We start from the raw sequence: 8236 nt of genomic DNA on the forward strand, positions 1-8236 counted from the left end.
CCCATAATCGCACTTAGCCCTTCCCCAAACGAAGGGGCTGTGCAGACTCCAACGGGAGTCATCAGAAAACTTAGCCTTACAGCCAAATGGCACCACACCGCAAAAACCCTAAAACACCTTCTTGTGTCAGGTGACTCTCACCGAACTAGCAAAATAAAAATATTTAAAATATATAATAGGCACTAATCTGGGAGAACAAGAACTCTTACACTAATTATAATTCAAAACATTAAATCCTTAATTGTAAACAAAACACACAAATTATAATTCTAAACGTTAAATCCCTAATTGTAAGAAAAACACACTAATTATAATTCTAAACATTAATTCCCTAATTGTAAACAAAACACACTAATTATAGTTCTAAACATTAAATCCCTAATTGTAAACAAAACACACTAATTATAATTCTAAACATTAAATCCCTAATTGTAAACAAAACACACTAATTATAATTCTAAACATTAAATCCTTAATTGTAAACAAAACATACTAATTATAATTCAGAACATTAAACCCCTGAATGTAAACAAATAAGTCCGTGAGTGTAGACAGAACACTTTGATTACATTTTCAAACCTGAATAATAATAATGACTAATAATACTGACATTCCTGAGTGTGAGACCGATCATATTAATTGTAATGCTCATTTTGTAATCGACTCAATGTAAATCTTCGCCTCCTCAGCAGAGGTAAACACCCGCGTGTTACCCTCAAACGTGATCTTCAGCCGGGCCGGGTGGAGCAGGCCGAACCGAACCCCCTCGATGTCCCGCAGCTTGCGACGACATTCCGTGAAGGCCGCTCGCGCCCGGGCCGTTTTGGCAGTGTAGTCAGGGAAAACGAAGATATTCGTACCGTTCACTTTGACCCGCTGCAACTCCCTCGCCTTCGCCAGGATTTTCACACAGTCCGCTTGGTAGTGAAACTTAGCTACAATCGGACGGGCCCGCTCGCCTGCTTTCGGTTTGGGGGCTGGGATGCGATGAGCGCGGTCCAGCAGCGGCTCCTCCTCGAGGTCGAAGGCCTCCTTTAGCATCCGAGATACCGCAGCCGTTGTCGCCGCTGATGGGTCATCCTCCGGAACACCAATGATGCGGATGTTCTGACGTCGAGACCGGGACTCCAGGTCATCGCACTTATCTTCCAACTGTGCCACCGTCTTAGTAAGGACGTCAACTGTTTTCTGGAGGTTCACGATGTCGTCAGTGCAGGTGGAGACGGACTTCTCCACCTCTGTTACCGTTAGCTTTAGCCCCGTGAAGCTCTCCTGCACCGCTGCTAGCCCAGACGATAGCTCCTTTTTGAAGGCGGACAGCTCGGCATTAATCGACGAGAGACTTTCACCCAGAACAGCATGGAATTCTGCTTTAATTATAGCAGCAAGGTCCTCTCGGAGAGCTACAAGTATTTCTTGCTTAAGGCTGCTGACGTCGCCCTCAGACGGAGGAGGTGATCCAGGACAGCTCGAGGCTTCACTACGAGGATTAGGCCGCAGGTGAGCGTGGATCGAACTTACCCCTTTAGTCGGTTTTGGTGGCATTTTAATGGCCAAATAGGAGGGTTATGTAAAGTGTGTAAGTTAGCTATTGTTTGCTGTCGGACTCGGGAAAAAGTGCCCAGGCATTAATCAGAGAAAAGGCTAATTCTGTAGGAGCACACCCAAACACACCTTATCTCACCGCCATTCAGCCGGAAGTGGGTGGTTTTCATTCTGATTTTGCTGGGAACTCTTGGAAGATTTTAGTTGGACTGTTGGATTTTGCTACATATTGTTAAATTACCTTGGCTTGTACTGATGTGCGTTCATGTTCAAACAGTAAATATACTGCAACACATAGGCGTAGCCAGGATTTTATGAGGGGCGGTTCGTTTGAAGAAAAAGTGGACCTGTAGGACTACTCTGATTGGTTCATTGGCGGTGGTACACATAACTTCAAATGTGTAAACAAGCTAATTAGCTAGCTAGTTAAAACACTGCTGTGTGAGGTAAATCTGTGTTACCAAATAGGCGGTTGTGAGTGGAGAAAGAGCAACACACTGAGAGGGGAATAGCGTGTGTGTCCAGTCTTCTATTCAGAACTCATCCCAGACACGAACGAACACTTCGGTACTCCCGAGTCCCGCCCGAACATACACAAAAAAAAAAAAAAAACACCGAAGAAGAATGAAAGACGTCATCCTCTTAAAGGCACAGTACCACTCCTTAACTCTAACAACATAAATGCAAACTAAGCCCGCAAATAATAACATTACTTCAATTGCAAAAATAACTCATCTTTTTACTTTGCTTAGTTAGACATTGTTTTTTATGAATGAAATTACTTCACCTCGCAGTTCTATATCTCGCGGGAGTTGTAGGTGGGACTTCATTGGCAAAGTGGGCGGTTCGTTCGAACCCCCCGAACCCCCCCTGGCTACGCGCATGCTATATTGATTGGGTGGATTTTTGTGTGATGTAGCTGTTTTTAACAGATTTTTGGGCTGAAAAACCTCAACTCTATCTGGCAACACTGGTCACTCCACGAAAATGAGAAGTGATTGTCTGGGCGCAGGAGAAGACGTCTGCCATATCATCACTTATAAAATTTGCCTATTTAAATCACAAAGAATATACTTGTAACTAATATCCATTTTTGAAACTTTAGGCGTATATCTACTACTTTACTGAAACCACTGTGCAACTATATGGTTGCTCCTGGTCTTGAGTTCAGACTTGTGAAGAGTGTTTTGCCACTGCAGTTTTTTAAGACTTGGCATGTGATGAAACTGTTTCCAGTTTAACAGTTGTGTCATTTTATTGTTGAATCACATGAAGTTAATCCACTGAATGTCTGACTTATTTGTTGTGTAGCTTTGAAAATGTATAAGAGCTGATATATTCATTCAAAAGCAAACTTAAAATTGCAGTATGTAACTTTAATAAAAAAAATATATTTTATAATTAATATATATATATTTATTTTATTTGAGGTCTTGGTCTCGGACCCTAAAAGTCTTGGTCTTTACTTTGGCCTTGTAGCTGTTTTAAGTGCTTTATAAATAAAATGGTATGGTACTTGGTCTCAGGTTAGGTGGTCTTGAACACAACTGGGGCGGCTGTGGCTGAGTGGTTAGAGCAGTCGTCCTCCAATGCGAGAGTTGGGGGTTCAAATCCACCAGCAGTCACATGCCTAAGTGTCCCTGGGCAAGACACTGAACCCCTCGTTGCCTCTGATGTGTGTCCCATCAGTGTTTGAATGTGATAAAGCTCTGATTAGTCTCATTAGAATGATTTGTTCCATTAGCTTTGTAGAGATCTAGTAGATCCCTGTATGAATGAGTAAATGAGGCACAGATTGTTGTAAAGAGCTTTGAGTGTCTTAAAATAAGATAGAAAGGTGCTATATAAGTACAGTCCATTTACCATTTACAACACTAGCCCATCGTTCTCCATCCGGAGCACCAAAATCAGTTCATGTTGTGGTTGCGTAATGACAATTGTGTCATTTTGTTCTCAGAGCAACTCCCCGCCCCCCCCCCCCCCCCCACACACACACACACACACAAGGCCCGGGTTGAACTTTTTCTCACAGGTGTATGCACCAAGAACTGTGTGATTGGTCAGAAGTTTGTTTGCGTGTTCATCATTGTGGAAATGCACTCGGACCGTCATCTGTACAACTCTTCAAACGCACTAAATTAGTCAAACGGTCAAAGACTCCTGGATGGACATCGTGCACACATCGTGCACGGTGCTGAAAAGTGTGGCGCTCTCTTCATGATAGATTTGTGGCCAAACGGAGGATGCAGGGATGGAGTGGAGACTCTGGCAGAAACCCTGTGGGGACGTTTACTGCAGCACGAGGTGTTTCCCGGGAGCTCTGTGTCTCGTGGACACGGACAAGGTTTGACCACGTGACCGCTCGTCAGCTGCTTGGCTTCAGATGGAGTGTGCCGGCCCTGCAGTCAGCCATGACATCAGTTAGAGCTCAAAGTGTGGAGAAAAGGGCAAAGTGTTTGTCCAGGTTTGGTGAAGAACCTGGGCATTACTAATTGTTATTGTCCCTCATCGCAGAGCGAAGCGGTAACTGGAAACGCTGTTTGTCCGTGTTGGGAGCATAACTTGACAAATAACAGGTACCAGCTTCCATTCTGGTGTGTGGCTGCATCTGGCTGGAAGAAGGTCACCACTGGAAACTGGGTTATCTCATCAGATTTCAAGATAATTATCCACTGAGGGATTTGTGTAGGGCGGCACGGTGGTGCAACTGGTAGAGCTGCTGCCTCTCAGCGAGAAGGTTGCTGGTTCGGGTCCCAGGCCGGGGACCTTTCTGGGTGGAGTTTGCATGTTCTCTCCGTGCATGCGTGGGTTTTCTCCGGGTACTCCAGTTTCCTCCCACACACCAAAAACATGCATGTTAGGCTGATTGGCCGAAAGAAGAAGAAGAAGAAACATTCTATTGTGTTCCATGAAACAAGTGTGCTCACTTGATGTCACTGGTTTCAGTAACTATATTTCTTTCTTCTTCTTTCGGCTGCTCCCTTCTTCAGGGGTTGCCACAGTGAACTGAGTCACCCGAAGACTTGGTGATTATTTTACTCCAGATGTTCTTCCTGACACAACCACAGCCCTCTGTGTGGAGCAGAGAGCTGCCTGGGAGTAGATGATGACGGTTAAGGGCCTTGCTCAAGGGTCCGGAATGGGGCAAATGAAGGTGTTACACCTTCCGCACCCACATTTTGAGGTTGTCAGTACGAGAGTTGAACCGGTGATCTTCTGATCACAGGCCTACGTTCTCCAACCTCTGCGTCTCCACTCCCCTGGTTTCAGTAACTACATACAGAAGGAAAACTTGGCTACTTCTCTTTGACGTTGTGATGATGGTCTGTATAAACTTACTGTTACTGAACCAAAGGTTTGAACTTTCAAGTTTAGTCTGATGGTTTTGGTTTTGTTCTGTAACTAGATGTAAATACAACTTGAAACTATTAAAACCTCTGAAACAAAATAATTTCTTAAAGAAAAGAGATTTAAAATGTCTCCTTCTATTTTTAGATCTACCTTAGATTAACTTTTTTTAAAAATCAGAATCTGCATATTTCTGAAGGCCCCTGTCTAAAACTTTTCATTTGCTGTGATTTGTGTTGGAGTAACAAAAATGCATTTTTACATTTGTCTTTGTCTTTCAGAGCATGATTCTTGAACTGTCTTCAATCATGAAAAAGTAACGACTGTTGTGAGGCAAGACCAGCTGCATGTGTGGATTTCAAGACTTTGAAACACGTGAACCCGAAGAGCAACTCATCTCTCAGCAACAATTTCACAACTTCTGTTTTCTTGTTAGTCGGCTCTTCAGAACAGTAAACACCAGTCAACGTCTAACGTTTTATTTTATACACTGTTCGGTTCTGGTTTTAGCATCTGATTACATTTACCTGGTTCGTTTAATCTGCTTCCTGTTGAAGTTTGTGGGTTGTTTCAAAAACATGAAATCCAAGGCATATTTGTGTCAAAGCATAAAAAGCTGTTCATGTATCCAGTGTCAAAATTACAAGAGAGACAGGAAGACCCAGGTTGTTTTAACTACTTACAAGATGTGAAGCAAGAACACCCCAGGAATTAGACACATCCACAACGTTGTATCTGTCTCACCTCAGATTGTCGTTGTGCTTATTTGAACAAAGTTTCGTGAGTAAAACCTGACAACATGACTTCAACCGTGAACAGACATCTCAGTGAACCGAACAGTGAGTGTTATTTGTCTACATCTAAATGTCTACTTAAACAAAACAAAAAACTTTGTATCCTGCCAATAAACCTCAAATAATAAACAAGCACATAAAAAAAGAGAAAATGATACAAAATACTGAACATAAAGAATACACAGTAAAAGCAACTAATTAGAAAAACAACAACAAAAGCAACAATAATATAAAATTAAATGAATGGACTTCTGGAAGATGATGGATGAGACAGATGCATGATATGGAGCTCTCTCAAGTCGGATATTAAAATCCACATAACAACAACAAAAATAGACCTCAGTATAAAACTAGAGTATTGGGATGAGTGGAGTAGATTCTCGTAAACACCATAAAATAAGTAAGAAAGAAATGTTGGAGTCAGAGGATTAAAATGAAAATGAGCACGAGGAGAACATGGTGGAGGCTACGAGACGAGAGGGAGTGGAAGGAAGAGCAGCAGGACTGGCCAAAATCAGTAGAGAGATAAATGGACCCTCGAAGATGTTCAGAACAGAGTTCACCACGTTCCAAAGTGAGTTGAAAGCAGATATTCATTCATTCATCCTTTATTTATACAGATTAATCCCATTGAGCCTCGGGGACTGTTTTACAAGAGTGATTTTAACAAAGAGTGATGACAACAGTGGACAATCATAAAATAGGCATAGATATACAAATTTAAGTTTCTTTTTTTTTTAACAAATCAAAACAATCAAAACAAAATAGCAACCAAAACAACAATGAAGAGGAATAATAGCAATAAACAGTTAGATTATAAGGCAGTGTAGAAAAATAAAACAGGGACATGTCTGCATTGGTCCCTGCCAGGAGTCCAACAGATTCTTAAAGTCACTTAGAGGTCAAAGGTCGAGAGCTTCAAATGTTTTTGAAAGATATTCCAGGAAACAGGAGCGGAGTAGGAGAAGACCCTTTTGACTAGTTCAGTCCTCAGTGAGGGAACACTGCAGGTAATAATGTCCTGAGAGCGCACGCTGTAGCTGCACTCACGCAGTGACATGTAGGAGGAGATGTATGGAGGCAGCAGATATAAATCAAGATGTTAATTCACTTGGACTAGACCAGAACAGAAATTCAAAGAAAGTAATAAAGAGTTGGAAGGAAAGAGAACAAATCTAGCCGAGGCCCAAAACTGCGTCTTCGAGTTAGCGGACTTGAGCATCGAAGCTAACGACTCGATACAGACAATGCTAACCCAGATGTGCTACATGCAGGACAAAGTAACAGACACTGAGGCAAGATCACGAAGAAACAATATTTGTATATTTGGATTACCGGAGGACAGTGAAGGGGACGCAATGACAAACTACTTGGACAAAGTCTTTAAAAAGTGGACATTCCTGAAGAAGCGGAGTTGGGAATTCAACGTGCACACAGGAAACACCCCCCACCCTAAGCTTCAGGTGGGTAAACCTCCAAGAACAATAGAGATCAATTTCTTAAAAGTAAAGTGCTATGTGTTGTCACCATTGTATGTTTGGTCTCTCTGCATTAACCCATCACACCTGGTGTACACCCAGGTGGAGCAGTGGGCAGTTATGTAGGCACCCGTGGAGAAATTGGGGATTTGGCGTCTTGCTCAGAGACACCACGACGTTCGATTCAATTCAGTTCAGTTTATTTATATAGCGCCAAGTCACAACAGAAGTCATCTCACATGTGGGAATGGCTGGGGATCGAGCCAGGAGCTTTCAGGTCCTGAGTCGGCTGCCCTGCCTCTGCTCCATCTCGGACCCGTCGGAAATCTAAGAAATGAAGGAAATGATTCTGACAAAAGCCTGGCAAAAAATATATATATACAGAGCAGTCTAATCCAATTTGACCTTGATTACCTGATGGTAAAAATAAATAAATAAATAGATAAGTTTGCGTGCGTATGCTTTGACTATAGGCACAACAAAACTTAGAGAAAGTCCAGACCTCCTGAGATCCAGAAGCCACTTCTTTTATTCCTCAATCTCCTGAGTCCTGATCATCAACTGCGTTAACAATTTAAATACAGAGGGGAGGGGGTAAAATTTTAAATAAATAAATAAATAATTAGATGTGGCAGCACGGTGGCGCAGTTGATAGAGCTGCTGTCTCTCAGCAAGAAGGTTGCTGGTTCAAATCCCGGACCTTTCTGTGTGGAGTTTGCATGTTCTCTCTGTGCATTCATGGATTTTCTCCGGGTACTTCAGTTTCCACAATAAAAACATGCATGTTAGACTGATTGGTAACTCTAAATTGTCCCTAGGTGTGAGTGAGAGAGTGAATGGTTGTTTGTCTCCATGTGTCCCTGTGAAGGACTGGAGACCTGTCCAGGGTGTCCCCCGCCTCTCGCACAGTGACTGTTGGATATGGGCACCAGTGACTCCTGTGACCCAAAAAGGAAGAAGTGTGTAAAAGATAAAATATGTATGTATGTATGTATGGATGTATGGATGGATGTATGGATGTATGTATGTATGTATGTATGGATGTATGTATGTATGTATGTATGTATGTAT

Source organism: Nematolebias whitei, chromosome 12, assembly GCF_014905685.2.
Source record: "Nematolebias whitei isolate Nwh7 chromosome 12, NemWhi1, whole genome shotgun sequence".
Taxonomy (NCBI): Eukaryota; Metazoa; Chordata; class Actinopteri; order Cyprinodontiformes; family Rivulidae; genus Nematolebias; species Nematolebias whitei.